The 13,154-nt window shown below is 43.3% G+C and overlaps 1 long non-coding RNA gene across 1 annotated transcript in view; it reads left to right on the top strand.

Moving 5' to 3' along the window:
- LOC126108648 (uncharacterized) overlaps positions 1 to 13,154 on the top strand; it is an 83,701-nt gene that overhangs the window by 32,516 nt on the left and 38,031 nt on the right. Inside the window, exon 3 of the long non-coding RNA XR_007523580.1 lies at positions 3,973 to 4,178. This is a non-coding gene — a long non-coding RNA (uncharacterized LOC126108648). The remainder of the gene's footprint in view (positions 1 to 3,972; positions 4,179 to 13,154) is intronic.

Genomic DNA, 13,154 nt, shown 5'->3' with positions numbered 1-13,154 from the left:
GAGAACAGTCATTTCTTTGTGGCAACTAGCTTTGGACCATCATGTCAGTCTTCAAACTGTAGCCTTAAACGTAAGGACAACCATACAATCAACCAGTTGACATGTGAGTGCCCTTCTACAGTCACTCAGATGACGTTGCAGTACGTAACTTTATACTTTTGCAAACAGAAAGAGAACAAAACACTGACTGTATTTGTTTTGTGTCTATAGTTATGGACTGGAGGCTGTAGCGAGTGATCCGGTAAGGGATCTGTGCTGCTGCTCAGGTTGGAAGGCAGTGTTTGGATGCGAGCAGATAAAGCAGTATTGAAAGCTTCAAAGTGACAGATGTCCAACAAAGGCGTATTTTAGCCCGTTGGGGGAAAGTTTTCTGTATGAGTGATGTACCACATATGTTCCCAAAAACATTACATGGAGTAAGGCCACAACTTTTTAGTATCTTGTTGGAGGTACCAATTATTCCACACCATCTTTTGCTTTCAAGGATCAGGATTATATTACAAGTATTTTGGTGGGGATGTGGTGAAATTTTCATTTCTCTACATTCTCTATATTAGTTCTTCTGTGTACTGATTTTCTTTTCCTTGTGAGCTTACTGAACTGATTTTCTCACCGAAACTCCTTGGCAGATTGAAACTGCAAGCCAGACCTGGACAGGAACCCAGAAGCTTGCCTTCTGTGGGAAATTCTCATACTGAATGAGCTGTGTATACAGGTGTGACTCTCAACTTACCCTCGCAAGTATGCTTCCTACCTTACAAGCTTCACAGTAGTTCTCCTGCATACACAGCACTTGCGGAAGGAAGTATACTGCAGACTGTTGTTTCCTCTAGACATGCAGAACTTGGGTCAAGTTTGGAAGATAGGAAGTAAAGCTACGAGGGTAGGTTGTGAGTCAAAGCTGGGTAGTTTAGTCAAAAAGAGCAGTGCTTTCAAAATGCGAGGTTCTGGATTTGCGTCGCGGTCCCGTACACAGGTTTAATCTGCCATTAAGTTTCATAACAGTGCACACTACACTGCAGAATAAAATATTTATTCTAAATTTTCTCAACACTTTTAGAGAGTAATTAAAATTACCTGCTCAATATGAAATGTCTAATATACTTCTACAAATGTTTATATGGGTCATCTTAAGTTTTATATCACTTCATAAACAGTTGTTAATAATGGACATAATTTGTTTTACAATTTTCAGCAATCACCAAATACAAATTACATGTCGATAAATGCTTTGGAAATTCTGGATTGGGTTTCTCAAAATTTTCTGTAGTTTTGAGGTTGACAGTCAGTAGCGAACAAGAGCATTTTGTTGGAAATAGTGTTTTGTGATCTCACAATTTCATAGTTTAGAAGCGATGCAAACAAGCTAGAGGGAAAAAAATCTCTTAATACAGAAATGTGTGGTAACAATGTGTACTGCTGATAACTGATCATATCTCAGAAGTGTTTTCATGGACTTCTGTGCTCTCACTTAAGTGTCAATATGTTTACTTTCTAATGGTGTTTATGGTTATTAGTCAGAATGAATTTAGGATGAACTGTTCAGTTCGCAACCACAACAGTAGAAGCAAAATTGCTATATAGACTCATTTCCGATAAAAGTTATGTCGTGTATACCTCCCAGATGTGCATTTCCTTTTAGTTTCTGTCCATACTCATAAATGCAGAAGTATGTTAAGCTTTCACAACTTAACTGCTGAAACAGTGTTGATGAAGTTAGGTGTGGAGGTAGCTAGAAAGCTGAGGAAGAACACAGACAACTTCAGGAAGTGTTTAGTATAAGAGGCTTACTGATTTGAAAAATATATCATGAAATACGGAACAAAAATTACTCTTTCGCTGAGCTATTTATTATTTGACTTTTGAACTGTATCGTATGCACATCACGAACTATGCTTAACCGAACAGGCAGATACATAGGGTAGCTGACATTATTGCACATTCAACAGTTCACTTACTCACCATCCCTCATCATAACAAAACTACTTATATGTGAGTGCAGCTGTGTAGCAGCTAGTATGATAAACGTACATAATGAATACACATCAAAATACTCATTAGAAATTTCTCCAGTAAATTGCTCTGAAACTTCTGGGACTTAAAACACGGATGTTGAAAACTTTAGGGTCCTCCTAAATTGGCCAGGTGTGCGCTACACTTCAGAGGCTGCTACTTCGGTATCTGACTGTGTGGAGATTGCATTCAAGAGTGTTTTAGAGGAGGCAACTACCCATCCAGTCCAGAGAATGACGCTGTACGAGGCCAGAAATAAAAGCGTAAGATCCAAAAGAACACCTCCCGCTCCAACCCCCAGAGGTGAGAATATTAAAATCCTTGTAGTTAACTGCCAAAGCATTCGCAACAGTGCTGGGTAGAAGTGCCCTTCAAAAATAGTGAAGCTCACATAGTGCGGTACAGAAAGGTGGCTGAAACATGAAATTAGTATCAGTGAGATATTTGGGTAAATTTAAGTGTACATCGAAAGGATAGGCTAATGCAAAACTCAAGTCAACTGAGATAGAAATTTGAAGCTGCATGTGAGATTGTTTGGGCAAGACTCACTATCAGAGGTTGACAAAAAATAATTGGATCCTTCTGTCGCCCACTCATCTCCTGATGTAACTGAGATATATGTTCAGTTAACTAGATAAAATCAATAGTGTCAGAGCTCAGTGAGAAACTTGAAGATTTCAGCACAGAACTGGAGCATGTAGAGGATCTATGTACAAAGTTCAAAAGAATAATTAACCAGACACTGGATAGCTATGTATCCAACAGAACAGTTAATAATGGGAGGGAACATCCACGATATACAGTCACTGTAAAGAAACTTCGAAAGAAGCAGTGATTACTGCATAATAGGTGTAAAACAAAGCGTAGTGCTATAAATAGAGATATACTAAATGAAACACATTCGACCATCAAGAGAGCAATAGAAGCTTTCAATGATTACTGTGGTGGAATACTGTCAAATCCTGTTTCACATAACCCAAAGAAATTATGGTCGTATGTAAAGGCTGTTAGTGGCGCCAAAGTTAGTATCCAGTCTCTAGCGAATGAGACAGGAAATAAAATAGGGGGTAGTAGTGAAGCAGGAGCTGAAATGCTTAACTCATTTCTCAAATGTTCCTTTAAAAAGGAAAACACAGGAGAAGTGCTTCAATTTAACCCTTGTATCTTTGGAAAGATCAGTGAAATAAATATTGGTGTCGGTAGTGTTCAGTTAAAACCTGAATTTGTTAAAACTGAACAGAGCTCCAGGGCGATGTGAATCCCTGTCATATTCTATGCTGAGCTAGTCCCTCTTCTAACTGTAATCTATTGGTCAAAAAGGGGTAGTAGAAGTGATCGACAAAATTACTGTCCAATACCCTTCATATAGATTTGTTGTATAATATTAGAACATATTCTGAGCTCAAACATAATGAGGTATCACAAACAGAAGACCACCTAGGTGCCAACCAGCACGGATTCCAAACACATCGATCAGGTGAAGCGCAACTCGGACTTTTCTCACATGACGTACTGAAAGCTTTGATCAAGGCAGTGATTTAGAGGAGGCATTTCTTGGTTTTCGAAAAGCATTTGGCTCAGTCAGTACCAAACCTATGCTTATTGTTAAAAGTATGGTCATATGTGGCATCAAGTGAAACTTGCGATTGGATTGAGGACTTTCTGGTAGGGAGAACACATGTTATTGCGGATGGAGAGTCATCTTGAGATGTAGAAGTGACTTTGGGTGTGCCCCAGGATAATGTCTGGACCCATTGTGTTGTTTATTATTGACCTTGTGCACAATATAAATAGTAACCTGAGACATTTTGTGGCTAATGCAGTTATCTATAATGAAGTACCATCTCATAGAAGCTGCACAAATATTGTCATATCTTGATAAGATTTCATAGTAGTGTAAAGCTCTTGTTCCCAAAAATGTTATATACACAGGATTAATACCATTGTTTTTCCTTGCAGAAAATTTGAGGGAGCCATCTGGAGGTGGCATTGAGGCAGCAACAACACACATCACAACCTGTCGGTGATGTGTCCGGCGCCATCACCACATACAGTTCAATTGTTGGCTACCCTCACCACATGTAGGGGTTTTCAGCGACCCCTTAGCAGCTTCCCGGCCCATCGTGGAGGCCATCCATGTGTTTTGGACCATCACAGATGTATTGGTAGGTAGTGCTTGGCCGAGCGGAGAACAATAGAGAAGAGGAAAGAGCCCTGAACTGTGAATTTACTTTCAAAACTTTTTCTTAAGAATTAACTTTATTTACTAGGGATTCGTCAAGAACATTAACACATTTAATCACAGTATGTGAGTGTGGAAGTAGTTGCCAGGGAGTAACTGATGAAATCAAAATGAAGTTGCTTTTAACAAATGCGAATTTTATTACTAAAGGCTTTTTTTTAAAAAAAAAAAAAACAGATTTAAAACTATAAGCAGAAAGCACCCTCTCAATATCAAGTTATAATTTATTCAGAGGCAGAAGGAAACAAATTTTTGAGTGTACGAGCTTTTGGGCTGAGAACCTTGCCGCTCCCTTTTGACACGGCCATAGTCACGACCGCTCACAACAACCTCTGAAAAACTACACAGATGCAAATCTGCAATGCACCAGATTACCTTAAAGTGAATGTTTTAACAATTCACACAAGTACACAAACTATGCACCCCGTAGGAGGGATGGAAATGGTACAACACACTAAAATTAAAAGATTAACTTCCCACCGAAGGTGCAACTTAATTTTAACTTATAAGAAAAGTCTTACGGTGTAAGGGTGGCTACTTTATATACTAAAATGACCATTTAAATAAAAGCCCATGAAATGCAATCTTGCATAAAATTATACAAGGTTGGCCAAACATGCTCTACAGTACACATATACCGCCTCTCAAGATGACAGCCAAGATAAAAACATATTTCAGGAATTATGCCGTTACACTTCAGGCAATAAATTCGTTAACACACCGAATCCAATAAACATGACAGATGCAGCTATTAACGTTCGGCAGATTGATAGGGAGTTTACCGAACAACCCGAGCCGCAGGTTGCTCTAACCCGCCCCTACTCCACAAGGGAAAAACGGACCACCCAATTCATCAATAACCACCTTCCCATGGGTGGGCAAACGGAGAAGAATGGTGGGACGACCCCAAAACAAAGCAACTGGACCTCACCAAGAAAACAGTAGAATTTAACTATTAAATTAAACAATGTATCACCAATCCCTCAACTTCTAATAAACTGCGATTTCTGGCGAAGACCTGGCGTAGCACCCCGAAACGCTCTTCCGAACCGTCCGCTGCCAACCGCTTCAACAAACGCAGGAAGGCGCGCCGATCTCCCGTCTCACGGCGTCGCAGCTCGCACCGGCCAGACCAATGTCGTGGGTTGACTCCTGTTGCTCTCGTGTCTGCCGCGAAGCCACTACCCCTCGCTATATGGCGTGGCGCACTGGACTCAACGTGGCGACCTCACATGCGCCGACGCTCAAGGCGGACAAATCATCTTGTGTCTCAGTGCGTGACCGATCGATCCAACGACCAATGACCGTTGCCTGAGCAACTCGAGCAGACTCAGATGCAGGAACTAAGCACCCAACCAGATGACCACTCATTGAGTTATCTCGCTGCGCTACAAATTGGGACAAGAGACGGACTAGCAAGTGTGGGATGAGAGACTGGCCCCACACTGGCCCACTCATCTCACTCCTTAAATGCATGTGAACAGGCAACCTTTCCCCTTTCCCAACAGAGGGAGACACCAAAGCTGTGATTGCCACAGTGGGGCCACCGCCAGAAACGGAGGGAAAATGCTTCACACTACGTGCTGTGGCGCTCTCTTCAAAGCAGCAATTTTTTACCACGGCTCAAGCCCATTGGTGCATTGGCAGCATAGAAGGTGTTTCTGTGCTGGAGTGGGGTCCGGAGAAGGGATGGATGTGTGGAGGACACGGACTAGCAAAGGTTGAGGACTGGGGGGTCGTGGGAAGGAAGAGTGTGTCATACGAAGAGTTGCCACCCGTCCAGTTCAGAAAAGCTGTTCTTGGTAGGAAGGATCCATATGATGCATTCCTTAAAGTGAAGCACATTTTGTCAGATAGCATGATCAACAAATGTGTAGTTCAGCTGTCTCCTGGCCACAGTATTGTGGTAACCATTCATGTGGACACAGCTTGTCATGCCCTTGTAGAATGTAGCACAGTGGTTGCAGCTTAGTTTGTAGATTACACGGCTGCTTTGACAGGTGGCCCTGCCCTTTATGGGGTAGGAGATTCCAGTGACGGGAGAGGAACAGGTGGTAGTGGAAGAATGCATGGGACAGGACTTGCATCTGGGTCTGTTACAGGGGTATTACAGGAAGATTCAGTGGTTTGCAAAATACCACTGTGAGGATAGTGGATAGGACATTCCTCATTCCACGACACAATAAGGGGAGATCGAAACCCTGGTGGAGAATGTGATTCAGTTTCTCCAGTCGTGAGGGGAGAGCCCCTTTGTGACCAGACTGTGAATATGTGAGCTGTGGGAGGTGACTGGCGAGATCAGGCCTGGGAGATCTGTTTGTGGAAAAGGTTGGGAATGTAATGTAGAATGGTGTGGAATGGGTGGCAGCTGTCGAAGTGGATGTATTCTCGGTACTTCCGATGTCGATGGAGGTACCAATGTGGCCATCCTTGAGGTGGCGATAGAGGTCAAGAATGGTGGCTTGTCGGATGGAGAAGGAACAGTGAAGTAAATGGGGAGAAGGTGATGAGGTTCTGGAGGAATGTCCGTAGGCGATTCTGTGGATAACCTTATTTCTTATCAGTCCTTCGCTCATGAGGCTAATCATTCCACCAAACAGACCGTGCACTACTTCACTTCACTTTCTCTGAGGATAACAATTTCATCAATTAACCTTATCATTGATGTTCTTGACCCTGTATTTTAACCTATCCCAGAACCTTTCTTTCATTACCATCCCTGTTTGTTCTGCACATAGATTGAACAGTAGGGACGATACACTTCATCCTTGATATATAGATCTTCTCTAATAGGAATCCGTCATTCTTTGTATTCCATTCTTACTGCTATTTCCTGGTCATTATTGTGTTGCATGTCAGCAACTGTTATGCCCATTTTGCTTATGTCAAGTGGGAGGAAAGTTACAAAAGGATCTGTTGCTGTAGGAATCTGGACAGGCAAGCAAAAGATTAGTGGACACACATGCACAGTACATTAATATATTGAATTTATCTTATTGCAAAGGAACTGCTTCACTATTGGCATCTTTAGGGTGATCATGGGTAGGTACGAGGGCAGTTAAATAAGTAATGCAACACATTTTTTTTCTCGGCCAATTTTGGTTGAAAAAACCGGAAATTTCTTGTGGAATATTTTTCAAACATTCCCGCTTCGTCTCGTATAGTTTCATTGACTTCCGACAGGTGGCAGCGCTGTACGGAGCTGTTAAAATGGCGTCTGTAACGGATGTGCGTTGCAAACAACGGGCAGTGATCGAGTTTCTTTTGGCAGAAAACCAGGGCATCTCAGATATTCATAGGTGCTTGCAGAATGTCTACGGTGATCTGGCAGTGGAAAAAAGCACGGTGAGTCGTTGGGTAAAGCGTGTGTCATCATCGCCGAAAGATCAAGCAAGACTGTCTGATCTCCTGCGTGCGGGCCGGCCGTGCACAGCTGTGACTCCTGCAGTGGCGGAGCGTGCGAACACACTCGTTTAAGATGATCGACGGATCACCATCAAATAACTCAGTGCTCAACTTGACATCTCTGTTGGTAGTGCTGTCACAATTGTCCACCAGTTGGGATATTCAAAGGTTTGTTCCCGCTGGGTCCCTCGTTGTCTAACCGAACACCATAAAGAGCAAAGGAGAACCATCTGTGCGGAATTGCTTGCTCGTCCTGTGGCTGAGGGTGACAATTTCTTGTCAAAGATTGTTACAGGCGATGAAATATGGGTTCATCACTTCGAACCTGAAACAAAACGGCAATCAATGGAGTGGCGCCACACCCACTCCCTTACCAAGAAAAAGTTTAAAGCCATACCCTCAGCCGGTAAAGTCACGGTTACAGTCTTCTGGGACGCTGAAGGGGTTATTCTGTTCGATGTCCTTCCCCATGGTCAAACGATCAACTCTGAAATGTATTGTGCTACTCTTCAGAAATTGAAGAAACGACTTCAGCGTGTTCGTAGGCACAAAAATCTGAACGAACTTCTCCTTCTTCGTGACAAAGCAAGACCTCACACAAGTCTTCGCACCCGAGAGGAGCTCACAAAACTTCAGTGGACTGTTCTTCCTCGTGCACCCTACAGCCCCGATCTCGCACCGTCGGATTTCCACATGTTTGGCCCAATGAAGGACGCAATCCGTGGGAGGCACTACGCGGATGATGAAGAAGTTATTGATGCAGTACGACGTTGGCTCCGACATCGACCAGTGGAATGGTACCGTGCAGGCATACAGGCCCTCATTCCAAGGTGGCGTAAGGCCGTAGCATTGAATGGAGATTACGTTGAAAAATAATGTTGTGTAGCTAAAAGATTGGGGAATAACCTAGTGTATTTCAATGCTGAATAAAACAACCCCTGTTTCAGAAAAAAAATGTGTTGCATTACTTATTGAACTGCCCTCGTACAAGCAGAGGCCTGATAAGTGTATGCGTCTCTATAAAGTGAATGTTTGCCTGTAGAGCTGGTAATCAACGACTTGGAGTAATGTTCAGTGTCAACTAGCAACATGAAACGGTCACCAGAAGCACGAAACTAGAAGTGGAAATAGAGGAATCTTTGAGGTGCTGGCTCTGGCAGTATTGGAAACCTAAGATACTACACTTCCTCCCTCCCCAAGTAACTTTGGTAGTCAGCTGTGGTGGTGGTGGTGGTGGTGGTGGTGGTGGTGGTGGTGGTGGTGGTGGTGGAGAAGTAAGAAGCATGAGGAGACAGGAGCTGAAGCTGTGGCTGGTGCCAGAGCTCATGCACACTTCCCGGTGTTTGTCTTATGACTATCCCAGAATGCCAGCCAAGAAATGAGGCAGAAGGCACTCCTCTGCACTCAGCAACAGTGCGAGGTCTTCTGGTTGTGACCACAGCGACATCTTGAAGTGGTGTGGCAGCCCCGTGGCTAGCTGCAGAATGGAGGGAACCGTCGCGTGTGGACATCTGCTGTCAGCTTGGCAGTGGTTAAGGTGTAGAATCCAGGCCCATCAGTTCAGGACCAGGTGCTGGCAACCCACTTACACCTACTTCTATACTCCGCTAGTCACCGAGCGGTTTGTGGCAGAGGGCACTATTTGCGCCAAAGTCATATCGCCCCTTCTGTTCCCCTCGCGGATCTCGCGACAGAAAAAGACTGTCTGAACGCCTCAGTATGAGCTCTTAATTTCCCTAGTCTTTGAATGGTGATCATTGCATGATGTGAAAGTTGGTGGTAATAATATACTCTCTCTCTACATCCTCGGCGAAGATTGGATTTTGGAATTTAGTGAGCAGCCCCTTCCGTTTAGCGCGTCGGCTGTCTGCAAGTGTGCCCCACTCGAAACATTCTATGAGATTCGTAACGCTCTCGCGATGGCTAAATGTACCAGTCACGAACTTTGCCACTTATCTTTGGACCTTCGCAATCTCTTGAATCGGACCCAACTGGTAAGGGTCTCACACAGATGAACAATACTCTTAAGACTGGATGAACAAAAGTATTCTAAGCAATTTCCTTTGTTGAAGGGCTGCATCACTTCAGGATTCTGCCAATAAACTGCAATCTAGAGTTTGCCTTACCCGTTACTTTTGTAATCTGATCGTTCCATTTGAGATCATTTCGTATAGTCACATCCAGATACTTGACATATGTTACCACTTCCAAAGACTGGGCATTCATTTTGTACTCTTACATTAGTAGGGATTTTGCTTTGTTATGCACAGTAGGTAACACTTACTAATATTGAGAGATAAGTCAGTCATTACACCATGCATTTATTTTCTGCAAATCCTCATTGATTTGTTCACAAATTTCGTGTGATACTACTTTCCTGTGGACTACAGCATCATCGGCAAACAGACTAATGCCGCTGTCAATACCATCAACCAGATTGTTCACGTAAATTGTAAAAACAGCAGACCTATTAAGCTGCCCTGGGGCACACCTGATGTTACACTTGTTTCTGTTGAAGTTTCCCCATTCAGCATGACTACTGCTCACAGTTTGTTAGAAAACTTTCTATCCAGCCACATATGTCATTGGGTAGACTGTAAGTGCACACTTTTAGGAGTAGGTGACAGTGCAGAACAGAGTCGAATGCCTTTCAAAAGTTGAGGGATGTGGCATCAACCTGGGAGCCAGTATCTAGAGCCTGTTGTATATTCTGCACAAAGAGGGCCAGCTGTGTCTCGCATGTCCGCTGTTTCCTGAAACCGCGCTGATTTCTGCAGATGAGCTTCTCAGAGTGTAGAAAGGTCATTATGTCTGAACCCAAAATATGTTCTACGATGGTACAACAAATTGATGTCGGTGAAATGGGCCGATAAATATGTGCATCAGATTTTCTACCCTTTTTATAGATTGCTATGACCTGGACCTTCTTCCAGTCCCGTGAAACATTCCGCTGTTCCAATGATCTCTGGTAGATGATGGAAAAGAATGGTGCTATATTTGTAGCATAATCTACATAAAATCTTAGGAAGATACAGTCTGGGCCAGATGCCTTCCTGGCATCTAAGGATCTTAACTGTTTTACAATCCCAGATACACTAAACGCTGTCAACCATCCTTGCATTTGTTCGATAATTGAAAGGGGAATGGTGGTGCAGTCCTCTACCGTAAATGAGTTTTTGAAAGCTAGGTTTAGAATTTCGGCCTTCTGTTTATCATCATCCATTACATTACCTGTACTGTCAGCAAGAGAAGGTTTTGAATTGTTTGTAGTGTTCATAGATTTTATGTATGACCAAAATTCTTTGAGGTTATAGAATCTGCAGATAAAATATTGCTTCCAAATTTGTTAAAAGAATCTCTTATTGACCTTTTGACATCTGCTTTCATTTCGCATAATTTCTGTTTGTGAGCGGGGCAGTGACTACGTTTGAAATGACTGTGCAAAATTCTCTGCTTTCTCAGCAACTTCCTAATATGTTTGTTGAACCAAGGTGGATCCTGTCCCTACCCCATATTTTAGCTAGGCACGTATTTCTTTAGCACATGGTGGACAACACCTTCAAATTTCGACCAAAGATGCTCAATATCCTTGTGTCCTGATGTGAATGCTTGGAGCTGACTATGAAGATATTCATTAATGACTCTTATTTGCTTTCCCAAACAAGGAAACTCTACACTGTTTCTTTGGTGTTTTTGCAACTTCCACTGACATAGAAGCTACGATGACACAATGGTCCCTAATACCTTCTTCTAGATTAAATCCTCAAAAAGATCCGATCTGTTTGTTGCCAAGATACCTAATATGTTCTTATCTCATCCCAGAGCCCCAAGAAGCTGGAGGGATGCAAGCTGCATCATCTGGGCCCACAACAAACCTGAGAACAGAGTATCAGTGACAGAATCAACCAATTAACAGTTGTGAAGTTGATTCAGGTGCCCCCACTGCAATCTGCCGGGACCTTCTGTCAAAATATGCAATTGCCAAGCAACATTATAACAATACTTGTTCCCAGCACTTCTGACTACTGTGTGATCTGAAAAAAAAAATTTTTTAAAAAGTTTGTTGGATTTATACATTGCCTTGGTGAGTGGAGCAGGTGCAGGCCGCTGCGTGGGTGCAGCAACTAGAGCAAGGAGGGGTAGCACAGTCTGTGAAGCAAGTCTGATGGTGATGTACCGTTGCGAGGCTGGGGGTGGTAGGATGAGAAGAGAAGCAAATGTTGGTCCCGCATGTGGCGGGTGGGTAGTTTATCCATCTTCTGCTTAAAAGTGCGAACAAAGCATTCTGCTTCTCCGTTGGACTGACACACATTGTGGTCCTTAGTCATTCACAAGCAATGCTGGCAGACCTTAAAGGCAAACTGTGGAATGCGAGGCTTGAAGATCGCACCGCATCGTCGTAGAGTGCGTGGGAACCACAAAAGGAAACTTGCTGTATATTTCGAAGACAGTCGCCAGTGAGTGTTATGTTAGTGTCCAGCAAAATCCAAATGCAAGTGCTGGCAAGGTACGTCAGGATTCGGTCAATTGAAGAACCATTGTGTAGGTCCTGCGATGTGTTCTGCACAAGTAAGGCACTGAATCATTATCTACTCTGTTTGGGATACCATGCCAAACTGTGTACCATGTTGGTGAGCTAATTGCTTGGTGGGGGCCATTTAGTGACCCTGATGAAGCAGACTAAGGAAATGTCTCTGGGGAGATCCTCTGGAATTGCCACACACAACTGTTCAGATTCAGTACACAGCAGTATGACATTTTGTAGCACAGGCAAGTCATGCCGATATGCGAAGTATTGACAAACTCCAGGCTAACAATTTTACAGTGAGTGATCAACCAGGGTGGATGTAGTGCAACAGAATCCACAAGTAGGGATCTGCTGTCGTTGCCTGGGCGATCTTCTGGTCGTCTAGTGGAAACTGACAGTCCTGTGACTCAGTGTGGCAATGAGATGCTCCTGATGCTTCAAAGTCTGCACCCAATGCCAAAGGAAGATGCAAAAGTGTGTCTGCATTGGCATGCTTTGTTGTGGACCTGTGCATTATCTCGCATTGTAGTGCGATAAGATGAGAGCCAAATGTTGCAGTTTATGTGCAGTGCAATTCTGGATGGGCTTGGCTGGGTAAAAAACTTACTGCAAAGGGTTGTAGTCGGTGAACAAGTAGAACTTTCTTCTGTGCAAATACTGGTGAACTTTAGTCATTCCAAAGATGATGGCAGGAGGCTCCTTCTTTATTTGCAGATAGTTGCTCTAAGCTTTGTTAAGCAATTTGGAGCTGAAAGCTATTGATCTGTCAGTAGAACAGTCCTGCAGGAGGGTAAAGCACCAATGCCTTACTTAGAGGCATCAGTGGTCAAAACCATAGGTTTTGAAGGATCAAAATGAATGAGGCAATGATCACTGAGAAAAAGAGTCTTCGAGTTGTTGAAAAGCAGTGCCACATTCTTGGGACCACACAAAAGGTACATTCTTCAGCAAAGACGGTGCAGTGGT

Source organism: Schistocerca cancellata, chromosome 11, assembly GCF_023864275.1.
Source record: "Schistocerca cancellata isolate TAMUIC-IGC-003103 chromosome 11, iqSchCanc2.1, whole genome shotgun sequence".
In the NCBI taxonomy this organism is placed as follows: Eukaryota; Metazoa; Arthropoda; class Insecta; order Orthoptera; family Acrididae; genus Schistocerca; species Schistocerca cancellata.
Note: the sequence above shows the minus strand (reverse complement) of the source record. Positions and strands in the feature narration are given on the sequence as shown.